This window comes from Pristiophorus japonicus, chromosome 15, assembly GCF_044704955.1.
Source record: "Pristiophorus japonicus isolate sPriJap1 chromosome 15, sPriJap1.hap1, whole genome shotgun sequence".
NCBI classification, from domain to species: Eukaryota; Metazoa; Chordata; class Chondrichthyes; family Pristiophoridae; genus Pristiophorus; species Pristiophorus japonicus.
In genome coordinates this window covers 114,199,059-114,220,649 of record NC_091991.1, presented here as the reverse complement: position 1 = coordinate 114,220,649, position 21,591 = coordinate 114,199,059, and the positions used below count along the sequence as shown (strand labels likewise).

Here is a 21,591-nt window from a genome sequence, read left to right as displayed (position 1 = left end):
CAGAACATTTTTTTTCTGTGTGAGACAGGGCAGTGAGGGTTGGCAGGTTATTTGACTGTCAAAGGCATCAGATCCAATTTTTTGTAAATTACCTTCCTTTATTTTTGGAGCGGTGCACGGGACCGCCCCGGCCATCTTCTCATCCCGTCGGGCACGCGCTGACCCCTTACCGAGCGGCGGCGAACCCCTTTCCGTCTCATGTGGGAAATTGTCCCTCAGGAGTGGATCGGCCGCCGCTCGGTGCCCCCGACAACTTTCTTCGGCGGCAAGCTTCTTGTGGTTAGGCAGTACATCTGCCCTTAAAGGGGAGGGCGCACTGCCGTGGCCGCCATTTTATTTTAATTGTCGGCCGACTCCGAGGTCGGCCCGACAATGGTGGCAACGGATTGGGCCGGGCCGCCAACAGGCAGCCCCGGCACCCCCTTTTGAGTGCCTCCCTGGTTGCCCAGTGGACCTAACTGAAATAAATGCAGAATTCTCAGCAGCCCTCCTCTTTAACTAAAGGGGAGGGACGCTGTGATGTGTCAGTGCGACGCGGCACGTCCATGTCACGCTGAGGTCATCACCAGTGTGCTGAGGTCATCAGCAAGGTGCTGATGAGTCGGAGCAGTGGCCGACCCGATACAACGGCACTTTCCGCTCCGCCACCGCCCAGAACACTGCACCGACACCAAAAAAAACCAAAGACCTCAATATCGCTCAAATCTCATGGATTCCAGCGGAGAAATACATTTTTAAATCGGTAAGTGCACCCCGCTTGGGGCGGAGGGCAATTTTGGCCCGTTAATCTCTTGGGCGAGGCGAAAAAAAAAAGGTTTAAAAAAACGGGGCCAATAAAGGAAAAATATTCTGGAAAATTCCTCTCCAACTGCCTTCAGGTGATTGAAACCAGCCCGGGAGATCACATGGACTAAGTGTTATTTATAAAACAATTATTTTCTATATGATGTAATCTCCCTCTCAGTCAGGAACCAGTCCAGTACACACTTTGAAGACGTGCACAGCGTCCATGCCCACCACACCAGCCGGCAATTCAACCCAGAGACTCAATACTCTCTGGGAAAAGAAGAACCACCCAACGTCCAGTCTATGTCTCCTTTTACACAATTTAAACAATATCCATGCATTGCGTGTAAAGAAAATCAATGACTTGGAGGGGCCACCCCAGCAGTAACAAATGAGAAAAATTAGGATTAAAAAAGGGGAAGGCAACTTGCTGCTTTTAACTACATTTATTGGTGGGAGGTGAGGCTTTGGGTATATGGCTTTTGACTGAAAAGCTCACACTTTGGAGTGGTCCAAAGTCTGGTACCACAGGTTTACATAGAATATACAACAACAACAACAACTTATATTTATATAGCACATTGGGATGTTTTATCAGGAGCGTTACAAAAAACAAAATCTGACACCGAGCCATACAAGATGCTAGAGCAAATGACCAAAAGCTTGGTCAAAAATGTTGGTTTTAAGAGCGTCGTAAAGGAGGATAGAGAAATGGAGTGGCGGCGAGATTTAGGGAGGGAATTCCAGAGCTTAGGACCTCAGCAGCTGAAAGCATGATCGCCATTTGGTCCAACTAGTCTGTGCTCGTGTTTATACTTCACACGAGTCTCCTCATCTCAGCCTTTCAGCCTATCTTTCTATTCCATTTTCTCTTATATACTCGTCTAGTTTCCCTTTGAAAGCATCCTAACTCTCTGCCTCAACCACTTCCTGGGGTAGTGGGTTCCACATTCCACTCTCTTAATAAATAAATGTCTCTTTATTTTCCTATGGGATTTATTTGTAACTATCTTGTATTTATGGCTCCTAGTTTTGGAATCTCCCACAAGTGGAAACATATGGGCCCAAATTTGGCCAGGAGTTGCTCTGTTTTTTTTGGAGTAACTTGATTTTTCTGGATTATCTTAAAAATTCCCATTCTGCACATTTAATTTGAGTTGGTTAGGATTTATTTGTTTCGGTTTTTTTTCAAAAGGGGACATTACCATCCACCTATGTCTGTTTCGGCCATTTAAGCCAGTTTGGACAGCTAATAGTTGCTCCAAACTAACTTAGGCCAGTGTATGTGGCCACTTGTGGCCACACAGAATACCCTTGCGGAAAGTTAAGAAATCAGCGCAGGTAGCCAGAGATGGCGGGGGGGGGGGCGGGGGGGAAGCACAGAGGATCTTGCAAAGCATTAAACACCTTCACAACAACATTAAAGAAGCATAAAAACCATCAATAATAATGTTTTATTTAATAAATAAATAAATAATTAAAAAATCAAACTTAAGTCCTACCTTCCTAACTCGGCCCCCTGAGGGAATTAACTTCTCTCCAAGGGACTGGACTACTCTCCGAGGGACTGGACTTCTATCCAGGGAAAACTTAATCAGTGTTGGGTCATAATGATTTGACATGTGCCCACACAAAATACAACGTTCTCTCCACACTGCTGCCTGCTGGCCCATGTTTTATCGGGAGGTGCTGTTGAAGATTATCGGGTCGTCCCTTAGGCCAGGGATAGGGGCGGCGAACATTGGGTCATCCCTTCGGCCAGAGATAGTGGCGGTGAGCATCGGGCCCGGCTCACAGCCTGCAGGACGTGCTGGGAGGGCGAGATGCTACTGCGCATGTGTGCAGACTCCACTGTGCATGCGTGCAGCTGCCGGCAGTGTTTTTGGCGCAGGGCTGTAGCTCTGCCCTCCACTTCACGAGAAACGCCGCGCCAGGACCCGGGACACACAGCAGAACGGCCAGAATCGTAAGTTTTTTGCCGCAATTTTGAACGTACAAAGTTGGCACATCTCGGGAGAGTGCGCCGGAAAAAGGGGTTGTGGAAATTTGGGCCCATTCTCTCCACATCTACCCTGTTCAACCCATTCATAATTTTAAAGATCTTTATCAGGTCACTTCTAAGGTTGTGGAGAGAGAAACAAGAGTTAATGTTTCAGGTCGATGACGGACTCGTTAACTCCGTTTTTCTCTCCACAGATGTTGTCTGACCCGCTGAGAATTTCCAGCATTTTTTGTTTCTCTTTCAATTTCCAGCATCCGCAGTATTTTAAGAACATAAGACTTAGGAGCAGGAGTAGGCTGATCATCGACCTCAACTCCACTTTCCAGCCTGATCTCCATATTCCCTTGATTCCCTCAGAGTCCAAAAATCTGTCTATCTCAGCCTTGAATATATTCAGAGACTCAGCATCCACACCCCTCTGGGCAGAGAATTTTGCTTTTGCACTTCTTTTCTAAAGGGTATCAAGATGTAGTCCATTTTAAAAACTGGCGCTATGGAGGAAGCTTTTCTTTCAGCTGGAGGTTGAAATTTGGAAGTGGACAGCGTTTAAAATTCATTCAGAATGTCAACTGCTGTTGGGTGGTTGGGGTCCTGCGCCTGCGCATTGGCGGACAGGGAGCAGAAGGGCGCATGCGCGTTGGCGCCACCGGGACACCGAGCGAGGAGGACGGTAAGTGAGTGACAGGCGGGAAATGGGCGCCGAAAACCGCCCGGCTGTCCGGGCCCTTTCGGCAAACCTAAGCCAGCAGTTTGTGGCGGCCCTTTAAATGTAAATATCCCCTCTTTCGGTTATGAGGAGATGTGCCGCCCCCTCGCCGTGAGCGCCAAGGACTCGGAGCTCGAGCCAGCCAGTGCAGGAGTGGAGTTGGCGCCGGTCGACCCTCCTCGGTGCAAAGTGGCGGGTTGGGGGAAGCTCAGTCGGGTCCCACCGACCACCTTTTCCATCAGCGCTACGTGCAAATTGACAAATGCACACTGACAATTGCAGCCTGGCTGCTATACAGCTGCCTTGTTTTGCTCAGTAAATTGTCAATTCATTAGAATTGGGCTTTGTGCACATTTTCCAATGCAAAATAATCTCACTTCATTGCATGTTCAGTTTGGGAATTGATTTTTTTTTTAGTAGTGTTTTGGGTCTTGCAACAGGTTACATAATTTGCAAAGTATGTTCCAGGTAAACTGAATGCAACGTTTAAAAAGTCATTTAATACAGTTTGAGGGTGTTTTGGAACACAGTGGAAAGGTCATTCTGATTTAAGTAGGCACGGTAACACGCATTTAAGTTTGCAATGATCTGAAGTTCACATTATCGCTGTAACTTAGAAACCGAAGTATTGGTTGTTATCCGAGCCTGCAATCCGTGCCGCAGCTTTTTTGTCACTCCAGGTATCCTTTATGTAACATTGAGTGTGTTTGTAAAGGAGATGAAAAGCAAAAAGGTAATTGTTGCTGTGCGCTTTGATTTCTCTCTCCTTTATAGTTTTGTACCAAGTGTCACTTTAATGAGAAAGTGAATGTATTGTCCCATGCCCAGCGAGGGCTGTGTTGCTGACCAATGCAGACTATTTCCCAAAGAATTCACTTTCTTTTAAACCATAAAGTGAACAGCTTCTGAATTGGCATTCTGTTTGTTTGAATAACACCACCCCTGCTCTCCCAGGAAGCTCCCAAGCCACCCCAGAGATTATTTCCATGCTTGTGAGTGCTGAATATCGAGGTTGCATTTCTTGCTCCATTCCTCCCCCTTTCCACTCATCAACGCTAAAATAAAACTTTCAGACCAACATTAAGTCTTCTGCAAGGGTAGTTGATAGTTTAGACAGTCTTTGAGCAGTTTATTGGCTCCTGGATAAACAATGCCTCGATTTCAAAATTATCATCCATGGTCTTGCCCCTCCCTATCTCTCATCTTTTTCAGCCTCACAACCCCACAAGATAATGGTTGATAAAGAAGAAAGCTGTGGCCTGCAGGAAGATATCAATCAGGTGGGCAGAACAGTGGCAAATGGAATTTAATCCAGAGAAGTGTGAGGTAATGCATTTGGAGAGAGCTAACAAAGAAAGGGAATACACATTAAATGGTATGATGTTGAGAAGTGTCGAGGAACAAAGGGACCTTGGAGTGTATGTCCATGGATCCCTGAAGGTAGCAGGCCAGGTGGTTAAGAAGGTATATGGAATGCTTGCCTTTATTAGCCAAGGTATAGAACATAAGAGCAGGTGGGTTATCCTTGAACTGTATAAAACACTGGTTAGACCACAGCTGGAGTATTGCGTGTAGTCCTGGTCACTGCATTACAGGAAGGATGTGATTGCACTGAAGAGAGTACAGAGGAGATTTATGAGGATGTTGCTGGGAGTGGAGAATGTTAGTTATGAGGACAGATTGGATAGGCTAGGTTTGTTTTCCTTGGAACAGAGGAGGCTGAGGGGAGGTGTATAAAATTATGAGTGTCCTAGATATAGTGGATAGAAAGGGCTTATTTACCTTAGCAGAGGGGTCAACAATTGGTAGAAGGTTTAGAGGAGATGTGAGGGGAAATTTCTTCACCCAGAGGGTGGTGGGGGTCTGGAACTCACTGCCTGAAAGGGTGGTAGAGGCAGAAACCCTCACCACATTTAAAAAGTACTTGGATGTGCACTTGAAGTGCTGTAATCTGCAAGGTTACGGACCTAGAGCTGGAAAGTGGGATTAGGCTAGATAGCCACTTGTTGGCTGGCATGGAATCTGAGCCGAAATGGCCTCCTTCCGTGCTGTAAACTTCTATGATTCTATAAGATGTCTGCGCTCCTCAAATTCTGGCCTCTTGAACATCCCTTATTATAACTGCTCAACCATCGGTGGCCGTGCCTTCAGCTGTTTGGGCCCTAAGCTATGGAACATCCTCCCTAAACCCCTCTGCCTCTCTACCTCCCTTTCCTCCTTTAAGACGCTCCTTAAAACCTACCACTTTAAACAAGTTTTTTGGTCATCTGCCTTAATTTCTTCTTTTGTGGCTCGGTGTCAAATTTGTTTTGTCTTGTAACACTTTGAAGCGCCTTGGGACATTTTACTGCGTTAAAGGCGCTATATAAATTAAAGTTATTGTTAAAAGAATATTGCTCATGTACAGCTTGCTGGCTTCAGCAAGCAGTTTAATGGTTTTATTCTCCATCTTTAAAGTTGAGCAAGAACTACACTTAGTGCAAGTTTGAATTGTACGCTTTCCACTAATTGCTATGTTGTAATGCTACACAGTAACTAGGACTCAGCTGTGCTATGGACATTTTGCATTGTCATATTTGCAGTGTTGTCAAAGCTGAAATCTGATCAAGCTGTTGGGCTGTAGCACCTTGGGCCAGTGTGCATGCAGAATGGAAGTCCTGCATAGCGCTCCTCTAACCTCTGCTAATCTTGGCATGATTTCTCTTCTGTAAATGGAGCTCAGGGTCACAGTATATTTCATCTGCAATGTTTTACATTGGAGAGGGGTGTGTGTATGAAATTGGGGTTAGAAAGATTCCCAATATTCCAATGCTGTCAGTTGAGTGAACACTGGCAATTAGTGACGTGTGGGTGCATTGTAAATACTTCATTTTATGGTCTGCTTTCCAGACCATCAAACCAGGACCCCATTTGGGTTCTTGTGTCTTTAATTTCCCAAAATCCAAGTGGAAGCCAAGCTGGTAGTGATGGAACCAACCCCTAGGTGTCTCTAGTCTTGACTATGCATATAATGTCATAGTCACTGAGTGCTCATGACAGTGTGTTGATGCTGTAATAATCTGCACTTGGTCCTTTTATGTCGGCAGGTTGTCTATTTGAGAATGTTGAACATCACACTAATTCTAATCCTTACCATACAAAGATTTAGCAATCCCAACACCAAATTACTGTAACACACCGAGCTACACCAAATTACTGTAACACACCGAGCTATCTCTGCCGGCCAACACTTAGGTGATCTGTGATGCCTTCTGCGTGCAAGGTGTCCTTTTAATATCCTCTATTTCAGCCAGTAAACTAACAGGAAAGTCGTATGATCCATTGAAATGTGCTTTCCTTAATGTGTCTTTGAATGAAATACAGGTGATCTAAGCAATGCACCCTTCTTGATGCTAAATTTTGATGTTAGTTATGCAGGAACAACCAAACCAGCTTGTGTAGAGCCGGGTATGACTGCGCAAATCCAACATATGCCATTGCTCAGTTCCAATTGACTTTTTCTATTGATACCAGATTTCAAATCCCTCACAGCCTCAAATAAAATGCAGTTTGGGAAATTCAGGAAAAAAAATGTAATTTGCCTTTGGTTTAGTTTTAAAATTGCATGTCGAATAAGATATTCAGTGTCATTTTCTGGCTCAGCTAAGGCTGATTTATTAAAATGTGAATTTTTATTTTGCCTTGGATGCTTTCTACTGAGCTACATCTCCTGTGCAAAGCTCTTCAGCTGTTTTGCAAAGTATATGCCAATACTGACCCTTCCGCTTCCCAAAAGGCATTTCCCATGCCAGATAAACTCAACTCTATTTGCTCTGCAGCACAGCCTGCATTGTTTTAGAATGCACCCCATCCTTTTTAGCAGAGACATAAAATGGGCTCAATTTTCCCCAATGTCGGTTTTTGGCATATTGCCAGAGTTGCCCCCGTTTTTTTTGGCCCCAACTACTCCAAAAAAAAATAACTAGCAAGTTTCCCCATTCTATTTTTGAAATTGATGCCGCACAGCCTGTCCTGTAGCTTCGGAGGGTGGAGCCTAATGTCTGCAGCGAAAAAACAATGCCTCCCCCCTTCTGTGCATGCGCGGGGGAAAAAAGGATGCTTTTGACGTGATTGCTATGGGCGCGCATGCCCAGTACAGCTCCCGGTCTGCATTCAGCCATTCTTAAAACGCCAGTTGTGTGTGAGAACTTTAATTCTCATTGGAAAAATCGGAGCTGCAATACAAAATGCAACGCGGCTCAAGGACCAAGAATTTGTTATAGGATGAAGTGGAGGCACTGGTTACTGTAATTGAGGCCAAATGGCATGAACTGGACACCAGCAGAGGTCACACAAAACTTTCACCAAAAGAAATGAAGAAACACTGGAACCAACTTGCAGAAGATTACTGAGCAATGGTGACCACCCCAAGCTCTGGAGGCCAGTGCAAAAAGAAGTGGCAGGATCTTGGTCAAGTAGTTAATGTAAGTAATATTTCCATTTATTCAATGGCATTGCAAATGTAAATGTGACCAGCTGTAGATATCCCACCCAGTAGAAAATGTTATATTTCTCTAAAAAGTTATATTTTCACCTTTGCAGAGGAAGGTGGCACACAACAAAAGCGAAAGAACTCGAACAGGAGGAGGCCCGGCAAATCTGCACTCACTGATACACTTGGAAGACAGGGTCGCTGCTTTGATGGGTCCTGCCTGGAAAAAAGCAACCACTACTGCACAAGCTGGACTCGCACTCGAGGAAGAGGGGTAAGTCCTGCAAATTCCATGGTCTGGCTTTCATAAATGTTAACTACTGCGTGGGCTAGCCATGCTTCGGTTCATGGGAATGTCTTTGTCAGTTACGCTTCGGTTGATGCAATATGCTATCATTCATCGAAGTCCTTCAAATGAACCTGCTGCCTGTGCTGTGTGAGCCTAATCGTGTCACCCTGCCCCCTCCACTGCTGCTAACCATTTGTCTGTTCTGTTATATTTTGCAGACCTTGAGGCTAATTCTTATGAGGCTGAAGCCGATGCAGAAGAAGATTCAGACTCTGATGAGCCTGAAGAGAACATCTTCTAATCCCACCTTCTAGACCAAGAGCATGGGGGTGAGGGGGAGGGGCAGGTGATGGATGAAGACCCCATTGTTATACGCACTTTGGAGGAGGTGCAGATGCTGCCCATTGAGGTGCCAGCCCCTTTCCTGAGTGGTACGAGTGTTGCTGTGGGACATTCCATGGATTCCCACAGTCCGAGGCTGCAGGTTCTAGCGGGGTGCAGCGAGGCAACCTAGGGCCCCACCGTCCGAGGCTGAGGGTCCCAGTGGGCTGCAGTGAACCACACCCAGGGTGAGGAGGGGAAAGAGAGCTCGACAGTGCTCTCCTGAGGTGCAGGATCTAACAGATGTGGTTCAGATGATGGCAATGAGTGCAGAGAGCATTGACCTTACACGATCACTCATCAGTGGGGTGGGTGATGAGGTATCGGGAGAAATAACAACACTCTCACGAGAAATGGGAACACTGTCCAGGCACGTGAGGGAGAGAATGTCACAGGCAGCGGATACAATGTCGGTACACATGAGGGAGGGAATGTCGAAGGTAGCTGAAACAATGTCGGTACGCATGAGGGAAGGAATGTCGAAGGTAGCTGAAACACTCGGTGAACATGAGGGAGGGAATGTTGCAAGTAGTTGACACACTGTTGCTCAACATGAGGGAGGGCATGTCACAGGTAGCTGAAACACTGTTGGTGAACATGAGGGAGGGAATGTTGGAGGTAGTTGAGACACTGTCAGGGCACATGAGGGAGGGAATGTCGGAGTTAGCTGCTGCAATAAGGGAACACACCCAGACCCCGTGCCCATTGACACAATCAACTGCCACTCCCACTCCAATCCCCAGACCTGCCTCTGACGTGACCCAAGCTGGGCCTTCCACATTACCGCCTGCCCCCCCAAATCAAGAAGTGTACATTACCCAAGATGTTCGAAAGAATAAGCTTGGCACCAACCCGAGAAACACTGCGCCACCGCCTGTGGGCAGGGGTGGAGTCAAGAAGACCAAGTGCAGCGGGCGGTCTTAAAATAAGGTGGAGGAAAGATGGGTGCAGGCTTTCTTTGCTGTTGCTATTACTGTTGTAACTTCTCAAATTCGAAGTTTTTTGTAAGTTATGTAAATTTACAAGTTTAAAAGTTTGTAAGTGATCTTAACTGAAAACTTTAAAGTTTGATACAAGAATATTTTTTATTAAAGGCAAGTACAAACAAATGTTAAATTTTGAATAAAATATATTTTAAATTATAACTGAATCATTTCCATTATTTATTCCATTATTAATGCAACTTTTTGAAGTAAAGAATAATCATTTCCATTATTCTATTAACACAACACATTATGGAACAGATCTAAACAGTAAACATGGTCCATGTGGAATAGTTGGCGCTGAGCCTTCAGGCAACAAAGCGCTCACGATGAGCTGCTGGCGCAAGGCTCACGCAATCGTTAAAGGGGCATGACGACCCGCTCTCCTACGCCGTCGTGCTCTGGGTTCAGGTAGTTGCATGGCTTCCTCCTCCTCCTAGTCATCTGCATCATCCTCCTCATCAGCCGCCACTCTCACCTCAGATGGGTCGTCTTCTACCAGCTGCTGCTGCCTCATGATGGCTAAGTTATGCAGCATGCAGCACACAACAGTGAACTGACCGACAATCTCTGGAGTATTGCAAGTAGCCTCCGGAATGGTCCAGGCATCGGAAATGCTGTTTCAAGATGCCAATGGTCCTCTCTGTTATGCTGCACGTCGCAATGGGTGACCTGTTGTATTCCTGGTCCGCTTCCGTCCGTGTTACATGTAGGGTCATCATGAGCCAGGTGGCAAGGCCCGTACCCTTTGTCTCCCAGTAGCCAGCTCTGCCCTTCTGGCTGCTGCTGAAACATAGCAGATATAGTGCTCTCGCGTAGGATGAACGCTTCATGGGTGCGCCCAGGGTATCTTGCATCAACTGACATGATGCGATGCATGTCGTCACACACGAGTTGCACAATAACAGAGTGGAAGCCTTTTCTGTTCCTATACATCTTGGAATCCCCCAAAGGTGCTCGCAAGATGACGTGGGTACAATCAATGCAGCCCTTTGGGATACTAGCAATCCTGGAGAAACCCACAGCCCTTTCACGCATTGCCTGGGCAGGCATGGGGAATTTTATGTAGTCATTCCTCCAGGCATATCCTCTGCCGAATGCAGATATGTGTTGCATGTTGAGAAATGGAGCTCACATCCCCAGTTGTGGCCTGGAATGATCTAGATGCATAGAATGAAAGTGCAGCTGTGTAACCTTCACTTCAACTGACAAAGCAGCCCTCCTGACGCTTCTAGGTTGCAGGTCTGCTTTTACTAGCTCACAGATCTTGGTTATAACTTCTTTCCGGAATCGCAGCCTTCTCACACAGTCTGCATTACTCAGGTGCAGGTATGAACGCCTGTCTCGATATATCCGAGGTGGATAAGACCTGCTCATCATCCTATGTGCTTCCACACCCTCGCCTCCCCTGGGCTTCTTTTCAAGCCGAGCCCGTGTCCGGGCAAGGGACTGATTCTGTCGGCCGCGCTCCGATCCTCGAGCCCGGTTTGCAGAAGTTTGGTGGTGGCGTGGCACTTTTATATAAAAAAAAATCCAAACTTAAAGAATTGCATAAAACTTCCATTTTCTGGTTGGAAAAATTTAAGCTTGATGATGCATATTTATGTGTTCTTGACTCCCTCCAAAACTTTGCCTAAAAACAATGGCGTCCTTCGCCGATTTTTTTTTTTTTAATGTGCGCTGCTTTTTCTTAAATGCCCAGGTGGTTTTCTGGGAGTGGTCACATACGCCATCCTAGGAGAAATGTAACTTGGCCAAACTTGAATAATTGTGAAAAACTGATGCAAAAAAAAATTGTAACTAACTGAGTTACGCTGGCGCACAATCTTTGGAGCAACTTGGATTTTTTAATTTAGACCAAAAAAAGCGTCGTGTGCCAAAAAACGGCACAAATCACTGGGGAAAATTGAGCCCATTGTCTTTGCAATAGAAGTCTCATTTGGTAAGTGAGGTTGCTAATGCTGAAGTTATTTCTGGAGGTTTCATCACATGACCTCCCTCCCCCAACCCAGTAAAACGGCCTTTTTTCCCATCTTCAATATTTTTATAACTAATAAATGAAAGTGTTCAAAGAAAATGAAAAAAAAATACCCCTGTGATGGTTCTCCCAGATTGCTTGCAACAATTGCTCTGGCGATTAATGTTTAATTCCTGGGGCAACTCTTTTAGTAAGACCTGCCTGTTCTAACTGAAGCCATAAATTCACAGTGCATCCGATTGCAGTATGTCAAAGCATGATAAAAGATCTGCGCTTTATTTTCAGAGAAGTTGGAATTGGCCCATTGCTCAAGGTCCTTGCTTTTTGTCCCAGTCACGTGTGACCGGCACTGTAGGCATTCTGCTTGTTTAAACACATTTTTGCTAGATGTGGGTGAAAAGTAAGTGCTCATACAGTTACGGCACACATTCTGGTTCCAATTTTTTTTTAAATCCTGAGATTTGTATCATGTGGACTGATGCCTGTGATGCTAAATCTCCCTTAATTTAGCATTTTCTAGGTGGGGGGTTGGGGAGTGGGTGCCGTGTTGCTACTGCTGTATCATTGTGGAAGGACGATGCACTTTGATTCTTTCGTAGCATTTTACTCCCATCGGAAAAGTGGGGTGGTGAGATCATCCTACGCATCAATATGCCCCCCACCCAAGAAAGAATACCCTGTAACGCCATTATTTAAGAAAGGTGAGAGAGCAATACCAGGAAATTATAGACTTGCTAGCCTAACATCTGTTGTGGGGAAGTTATTGGAATCTGTAATTAAGGTCAGAGTGACTGAGCACTTAAGAGAAATTTGAGCTGGTTAAAGGGAGCCATCATGGATTTATAAAGAGTAGGTCAGGTATAGCTAACATGATTAGACTTTTTGAGGAAGTAGGTAAAGTAGTAGACAGGGGAATATGTATGGATGTGTTTATATGGACTTCCAGAAAGTATTCGATAAGGTTCCAGAGACTGTTAACTAAAATTAAAGCTCATGGAATGGAAGGCAAATTATTGACCTGGTTAGGAGATTGATTTGGCAGTAGAAGACTGAGACAAGTGGGGATAATAGGTTTGTAGTCCAATTGGAAAGAAGTTACACCATTGTTTAAAAAAGGGTGTAAGAGAACCTTTTAGAAACAGTAATCAAGGACAAAATTAAGTCTCTTGGATAGGTGTGGATTAATTAAGGAAAGCCAGCATGGATTTGTTAAAGGCAAAGGAGCGGGTGCAGGGCATTCTGAAAAGGGAGGGTGAACAGCCAGTTGTCGTGGTGCATATAGGTACCAACGATATCGGTAAAAAAACGGGATGAGGTCCTACAAGACGAATTTAGGGGGCTAGGAGCTAAATTTAAAAAATAGGACCTCAAAAGTAGTAATCTCAGGATTGCTACCAGTGCCACGTGCTAGTCAGAGTAGGAATCGCAGTATAGCTCAGATGAATACGTGGCTTGAGGAGTGGTGCAGAAGGGAGGGATTCAAATTCCTGCGACATTGGAACCGGTTCTGGGGGAGGTGGGACCAGTACAAACCGGACGGTCTGCACCTGGCCAGGACCGGAACCAATGTCCTAGCGGGAGTGTTTGCTAGTGCTGTTGTGGAGGAGTTAAACTAATATGACAGGGGGGTGGGAATCTATGCAGGGAGACAGAGGGAAGTAGAATGGGGGCAGAAGCAAAAGATAGAAAGAAGAAAAGGAAAAGTGGAGGGCAGAGAAACCTAAAGCTAAAAGGGCCACATTACAGCAAAATTCTAAAGGGGCAAAGTGTGTTAGAAGGACAAGCCTGAAGGCTCTGTGTCTCAATGCAAGGAGTATTCGGAATAAAGTGGACGAATTAACTGCGCAGATAGCAGTTAACGGGTATGATGTAATTGGCATCACGGAGACATGGCTCCAGGGTGACCAAGGCTTGGAACTCAACATCCAGGGGTATTCAACATTTAGGAAGGATAGACAGAAAGGAAAAGGAGGCAGGGTGGCATTGCTGGTTAAAGAGGAAATTAATGCAATAGTAAGAAAAGACTGCTTGGATGATGTGGAATCGGTATGGGCAGAGCTACGGAATACCAAGGAGCAGAAAACGCTAGTGGGAGTTGTGTACAGACCACCAAACAATAGTAGTGAGGTTGGGGACAGCATCAAACAAGAAATTAGGGATGCATACAATAAAGGTACAGCAGTCATCATGGGTGACTTTAATCTACATATTGATTGGGCTAACCAAACTGTGGTAGCAATGCGGTGGAGGAGGATTTCCTGGAGTGTATTAGGGATGGTTTTCTAGACCAATATGTCGAGGAACCAACTAGGGAGCTGGCCATCCTAGACTGGGTGATGTGTAATGAGAAAGGACTAATTAGTAATCTTGTGTGAGGCCCCTTGGGGAAGAGTCACCATAACCTGGTAGAATTCTTTATTAAGATGGAGAGTGACACAGTTAATTCAGAAACTAGGGTCCTGAACTTAAGGAAAGGTAACTTTGATGGTTTGAGGCGTGAATTGGCTAGAATAGACTGGCAAAGTATACTTAAAGGGTTGACGGTGGATAAGCAATGGCAAACATTTAAAGATCACATGGATGAACTTCAGCAATTGTACATCCCCGCCCGGAGTAAAAATGAAACGGGGAAGGTGGCTCAACCGTGGCTCACAAGGGAAATTAAGGATAGTTAAATCCAAGGAAGAGGCCTATAAGTTGGCCAGAAATAGCAGCAAACCTGAGGACTGGGAGAAATTTAGATTTCAGCAGAGGAGGACAAAGGGTTTAATTAAGCGGGGGAAATAGTGTATGAGAAAAAGCTTGCCGGGAACATAAAAACTGACTGCAAAATGATATGTGAAGAGAAAAAGATTAGTGAAGACAAACTTGGGTCCCTTGCAGTCGGATTCAGGTGAATTTATAATGGGGAACAAAGAAATGGCAGACCAATTGAACAAATACTTTGATTCTGTCTTCACAAAGGAAGACACAAATAACCTTCCGGAAGTACTAGGGGACCGAGGGTTTAGTGAGAAGGAGGAACTGAAGGATATCCTTATTAGTCAGGAAATTGTGTTGGGGAAATTGATGGGATTGAAGGCTGATAAATCCCCAGGGCCTGATAGTCTGCATCCCAGAGTACTTAAGGAAGTGGCCCTAGAAATAGTGGATGCATTGGTGATCGTTTTCCAACAGTCTATTGACTCTGGATCAGATCCTATGGACAGGAGGGTAGCTAATGTAACACCACTTTTTAAAAAGGGAGGGAGAGAGAAAGCGAGTAATTATAGACTGGTTAGCCTGACATCAGTGGTGGGGAAAATGTTGGAATCAATTATTAAGGATGAAATAGCAGCGCATTTGGAAAGCAGTGACAGGATCGGTCCAAGTCAGCATAGATTTATGAAGGGGAAATCATGCTTGACAAATCTTCTGGAATTTTTTGAAGATGTAACTAGCAGAGTGGACAAGGGACAACCAGTGGATGTGGTGTATTTGGACTTTCAAAAGGCTTTTGACAAGGTCCCACACACGAGATTGGTGTGCAAAATCAAAGCACATGGTATTGGGGGTAATATACTGACGTGGATAGAGAACTGGTTGGCAGACAGGACGCAGAGAGTCGGGATAAACGGGTCCTTTTCAGAATGGCAGGCAGTGACTAGTGGAGTGTCGCAGGGTTCAGTGCTGGGACCCCAGCTTTTTACAATATACATCAATGATTTGGATGAAGGAATTGAGTGTAATATCTCCAAGTTTGCATATGACACTAAACTGGGTGGCGGTGAGCTGTGAGGGGATGCTAAGAGGGTGGACAGGTTAGGTGAGTGGGCAAATGCATGGCAGATGCAGTATAATATGGATAAATGTGAGGTTATCCACTTTGGTGGCAAAAATGCGAAGACAGAATATTATCTGAATGGTGGCAGATTAGGAAAAGGGGAGGTGCAACGAGACCTGGGTGTCATGGTTCATCAGTCACTGAAAGTTGGCATGCAGGTACAGCAAGCGGTGAAGAAGGCAAATGGTATGTTGGCCTTCATAGCTAGGGTATTTGAGTATAGGAGCAGGGAGGTCTTACTACAGTTGTACAGGGCCTTGGTGAGGCCTCACCTGGAATATTGTGTTCAGTTTTGGTCTCCTAATCTGAGGAAGGACGTTCTTGCTATTGAGGGAGTGCAGCGAAGGTTCACCAGACTGATTCCCGGGATGGCTGGACTGACATATGAGGAGAGACTGGATCAACTGGGCCTTTATACATTGGAGTTTAGAAGGATGAGAGGGCATCTTATAAAAACATATATGATTCTGACGGGATGGGGCAGGTTAGATGCGGGTAGAATGTTCCCAATGTTGGGGAAGTCCAGAACCAGGGGACACAGTCTTAGGATAAGGGGTAGGCCATTTCGGACTGAGATGAGGAGAAACTTCTTCACTCAAGAGAGTTGCTAACCTGTGGAATTCCCTACCGCAGAAAGCTGTTGATGCCAGTTCATTGGATATATTCAAGAGGGAGTTAGAAATGGCCCTTACGGCTAAGGGGATCAAGGGGTATGGAGAGAAAGCAGGAAAGGGGTGCTGAGGGAATGATCAGCCATGATCTTATTGAATAGTGGTGCAGGCTCGAAGGGCCGAATGGCCTACTCCTGCACCTATTTTCTATGTTTCTAAATCATGTTTAACCAATTTGATTGAATTTTTTGATGAGAGTAATGCGGTTGATGTAGTGTACATGGATTTCCAAAAGGCATTAAACAAAGTGCCACATAATAGGCTTGCCAGCAAAGTTGAAGCCCATGGAATAAAAGGGACAGTGGCAACATGGATACGGAATTGGCTAAGTGACAGGAAACAGTAGTGGTGAACGGTTGATTTTCGGACTGGAGGAAAGTATACAGTGGTGTTCCCCAGGGGTCGGTTCTTGGACCACTGCCTTTATTGATGTGTATTAATGACTTGGATGTGGGTGTCCTGGGCACAATTTCAAAATTTGTAGATGACACAAAACTTGGAAGTATAGTAACAGTGAGGTGGAGAGTGATAGACTTAAGGAAGACAGAGACAGGCTGGTGGAATGGGCAGACACGCAGAAAAGTGTGAAGTGATACATTTTGATAGAATGAGGAGAAGACATCTAAACTAAATGGTACAATCCTGAAGGAGGTGCATGAACAGAGTCCTGGGGGTATGTGTGCAAGCATTGTTGAATGTGGATGAGAAAGCAGTTTAAAAAGGCTTTCAGGATTCTGGGCTTCATAAATAGAGGTGTACAGAGTATAAACGTGTGGAAATTATGATGAACCTGTATAAAACACTGGTTCGGCCCCAACTGGAGTACTGTGTCCAATTCTGAGCATCACACTTTAGGAAGGATGTGAAGGCCCTAGAGAAGGTGCAGGAATGATTCCAGGAATGAGGGACTTCAGTAATGTTGATGGACTGGAGAAGCTGGGGTTGTTCTCCTTGGTGCAGAGAAGATTGAGAGGAGATTTGATCGAGATGTTCAAAATCATGAGGGGTCTGGACAGAGTAGATAGAGAGAAACTGTTCCCAATGGCGGAAGGGTCGAGAACCAGAGGAGACAGATCTAAGGTAATTGGCCAAAGAACCAAAGGTGATGTAAGACAAACTTTTATTTGCAGCAAGTGGTTAAGATCTGGAATGCACTGCCTGAAAGGGTGATGGAGGCAGACTCAATCTTGTCTTTCAAAAGAGAGTTGGATAAGTATCTGAAGGGAAAAGGGCAGGGGAGTGGGACTAGCTGAGAGCCGGCACTGGCTCGACGGGCTGCAGCCATTTTATGATTCTATGCAGTGATTAGGGGTGTCCCACGAGGATCTGTGCTGCGGCCTCAACGATTCACTATTAATGACTTGGATAACACAATAAAGAGCCATATATCCAAGTTTTCTGATGACACAAAGATTGGTGTCATAATAAGTAGTGTGGATGGGAGAATGAAATTACAAAGACATTGATGGATTGAGTGAGCAAAACTGTGGCAGATGGATTTCAACACCGGTATGTATGAGATCATCTATTTTGGACCAAAATAGTTCAGAGTATTTTTTAAATGGTGAAAAGCTAGGAACTGTGGAGATTTAGGAGTCCATGTATACAGATCACTAAAATGTAGTAATCAGGTACAAAAAATAATCACAGGCCAATGGATTATTGGTCTTTATAACTAAAGGTCTAGAATATAAAGGGAAGAGGTTTTGCGACAGCTATACAAAGCTCTGGGTGTACTGTGTACAGTTCTGGACACCACACCTTAGAATGGATATATTGGCCTTGGAAGGAGTTCAGTGTAGATTCACCAGAATGTTACCAGGGGTCCAAGGGTTAGATTATGAGGAAAGATTACATAAACGAGGCTTGTATTTCCTAGAATATAGAAGGTTGAGAGGCAATTTTATTGAGGTTTTTAGGATTTTGAAAGGAATTGATAGAGTAGATAGAGAGAAACATTATTCAGGAGAGAAGTTAGGAAACTCTTCTTCACACGAAGGATGGTGCAAATGTGGAACTCTCCACAAAAAGCAGTAGGGGCTACCTCAATAATTTTAAATGTCAGATTGATGGATTTTTGCTAACCAAGGCAGGTGGATGAAGTTAAGATACAGATCAGCCATGATCTCAGTAAATTGTGGAACAAGCTCAAGGGGCTGAATAGCCTACTCTAGTTCCTATGTTCCTGACTGGTGAATTGTGGACACCAGTTTACATTGTATCACTGCAGTGTAGTGCACTGGTACAACAATATATGGTTCTGTTAGGTTGGGGAGAGGATGGGTTAATGCAGTATTTATAGTGCAAAGACAGTATAGTATCCTACCTACTGTTCTGATACTGTGAAACACTGTTCTATCAACTCTCCAGCACGTGGACTACACAAATAAAAACATTGCCGGGATTGCACAACAGGGCAGACGGCATCTGAAAAGGAGGATGGTCGGTTTAATGTTTCACTCTATATTTTAACGGTGACTGTTTCCCAACGTCTGCTTGCTGAGTTTCAAAGAAGGGTCCCACCTGATGCATCAAACCCATCTTTTTCAGTTGACTGATCTGCTCAATTCTCGCAGATTATGTTTTTATTTCAGATTCCTGTTTATAGTTTTTCAATTATATCCTCTGGGTTTTATGGCAATAAGCATAGAATCTAAAAGTAGAGATGTAACGGTGTAAAACCTTAGTAAGACCACAGTTAGAATGCTGTGTACAGTTTTGGGCACCATGCTATAGGAAGGATATTGAGGCAATAGTGAGGTTACAACGCAGATTCACCCGGATGCTGTCTGGTGAGAGAAAATAGAAATATGAAAAAAGGCGTGAAAAATTGTCTGTTTTTGTTAGAACAAAGAAGATTAAGGGGTGATTTGACAGCGATATTTAAAATTATGAAGCGATGGAACAGAGTAGACTGTTTCCAGTGATTGAGGGGTGTAGAATTAGAGCATACAGATAAAAGATATTCAGGACAGAGCAGGAGATGCATTTTGTTCTACACAGGGCTGCAGAATGTATAAATGAAGTTAGTGATTGAAGCAGAAACTGTTAGATGGTTGCAAGAAAGGGGAATGAAGGGATACAGGAACAAGGCAGGCACATAGGATAAACACCAACATGAGCTGATAGGGTCTGTTTCTGTTTTGTAATTGCTGCAGTTATTTTATACTTGAAAATCAGATTGGTTAAACATTTGGTCAAGAAGCTGGGACACTGAGGAAGTTTGAGCAAATACACTATGTACTGAACACCATTTAAAAAAAAAAATAAGCATGAATTAATCAGATAACTGAAGTAGCACTGTTACTTTACAAACATGCTCCAGGTTGCATTACATGCACTTGTTTCATAACATTCTGTATTAACACATCTTCTCTGTGCCCACACCTCAGCTCAAGTCCCTTCATTCCAGCTTCTCTCTCAGGCTTCAGGGCTGCCTAGAATTAAAATCACCAATGATATCTGCTGTGATTGCGGGCAAGTACAATGCCTACAACAATGACTGACTTAATAGTGCAAATATAATGTGCTGGTAAAGGTGTCACTCTCAGCCCCCACTGGGAAGGGGAGAACTGGACTCTAATCAATTGCCCCAATTACCAATCTGTGCAAAATAGTACACCCCACAAAGCTGATTGGCCATCCTAATGTCACTAGGAGCATCAATGACCTCTGATCCTATTCATTGCCATGCCAACCACAATTAGGGTTTTGCAAATGTAAAATAATTAAATAAAACTGCGCTTCAATTTTTTTCCTAACTTGTGCTGCAGTATCCTCCTTTGAGAAGCAGCCATAGGGTATGGTATGTCAAACGTTTCTGCGAACAGCTGCCATTCTTGCAGTGTAATCATATTTTCCTTGGAAGAGGAGTATAATTTCAAGCAATGTGGATTTGTTTGGCATTCCTTCCTGGCCTGTTTCCAGGAATTAATCAGCCAGTGATCTTGCTGAGTAACTTAATCGGGCCTAGCTACCCTTAGCTAGCTGACATTTTATAGTTGTACTGTATACATCCATATGTTCCCATTGCAGTTCTTTATTTCTAATGCCTTTGTTTAATATTCAGCCTGTATTATCTGGAGAGTTGACTTTTGTGTGTTAAAAAGCACCATATTGCATTGTAATTGGTTTTACGAGCTAGATTAGTCACATGCGAGGTTGTAGTACAACCAATTTACCCAAGGTCAGAACCTCCGTATGATGCAGTAAGGTATTTGCATTATGGCCCAATGAGCAAGTGATGCTGTATTGCAGTAATCCAGCATTTTTTGACTTGTTTATAAATCATAGCCGGTCTGTCTGAAATTGCCAGTGAAAGCGAGTGTGGAAATGCGCAGTTTTAAACTACGAATGTGTTTTGATGCTGTGTTCTTGCTGATTGGTATCTCAGCACAACAGTGGTGTATCCTTCAAAACTATGGTTTTACATTTGAGTCAAGTAACTGGGTGATGTTTGGCAGCATTATTGCTTCTGGAAAGCCATTTGGTCATGAGTCGAGGCTGAAAAATATGAGACAATAACAAAAATGTTGGAAGCACTCAGCACATCTGTCAACATCTGGAGGGAGCAGATGAAGTTAATGTTTTGGGTGAGGACCCTTCAGAACTGAAAAATGAGGCAGGCGTATTATGGTCAAAAAAGGAAGGGAGAACATGCAGCAGAATCACAAGTGAAATGATCTAATAGATCATCACAGTCAAGTAATAGACAGGAGCATTAAGACATTAATATGACGATGACAGCCTTCTCGCGGCCCACCCTGTTACGTGATCTTAGCTCTTCGATCACAACTAATGTCGTCTCACAGGACACCGAACTTGTTACTCCCGGTGAACGTAGCAAACTAAGCAAATCGAATGGTCCTTCCAAAGAAAACTACATGTAGGCCCAGCCATTCGAATATGCCAACTTAACGTCGAAGGCATCTCTTGTTCAAAACGTGAATACCTCAAAAGGTTACTGAGGTTACAGCGCGATGTTCTGGTGCTTCATGAAACACACACCCACCAGTTTGACACGAGGACGGATCACATGTTTTGACCTAATCACTTTCAATAACCATCTCAAATATGGCATGGCATGCTATGTTAAACAAGGCATCAAAGGCTGTATTGAACTTGAGCATACCAATATTGTCAGAGTTTTCACTACAGCAATATGCGAAGGAGAGCTATAACAATCACCAATGTCTACAAACCACCACTTGTGCAGTGGCCTGACCACCACACACTCCTAGTCAATATCCATCCATCTCTGAGACTTTTGTAGCCCCCACACAATGCAGGGCTATGCAGAAGTCAACTATAATGGAGAAGCAATTGTACAGTGGGCTTCACTGGAAAATAAATTCCTCCTTTTTGACGCCAAAGATCGAGGTGCGTTCTATTCATCAAGGTGGCAGAGAGAGTATAGCCCAGACCTATGTTTCCTCTCAAGACAGCAAAGGAAACCCAATAATTGCCTCCAGAACCGTTCTCGACGACTTCCTCAACAGTCA

At 44.4% G+C, this 21,591-nt stretch overlaps 1 protein-coding gene across 6 annotated transcripts in view; it reads left to right on the top strand.

Moving 5' to 3' along the window:
* Positions 1-3,419: 3,419 nt before the first annotated feature.
* The window catches only part of tbc1d24 (TBC1 domain family, member 24), a 71,358-nt gene continuing 53,186 nt past the window's right edge, over positions 3,420-21,591 (top strand). For 2 of the 6 annotated variants that reach the window (XM_070900844.1, XM_070900849.1), the window contains exons 1-2: positions 3,434-3,458; positions 4,707-4,774. The gene's annotated coding sequence lies outside the window, so the exon portion shown is untranslated. The other 4 variants (XM_070900845.1, XM_070900846.1, XM_070900848.1 and 1 more) reach the window with 4 other exon arrangements.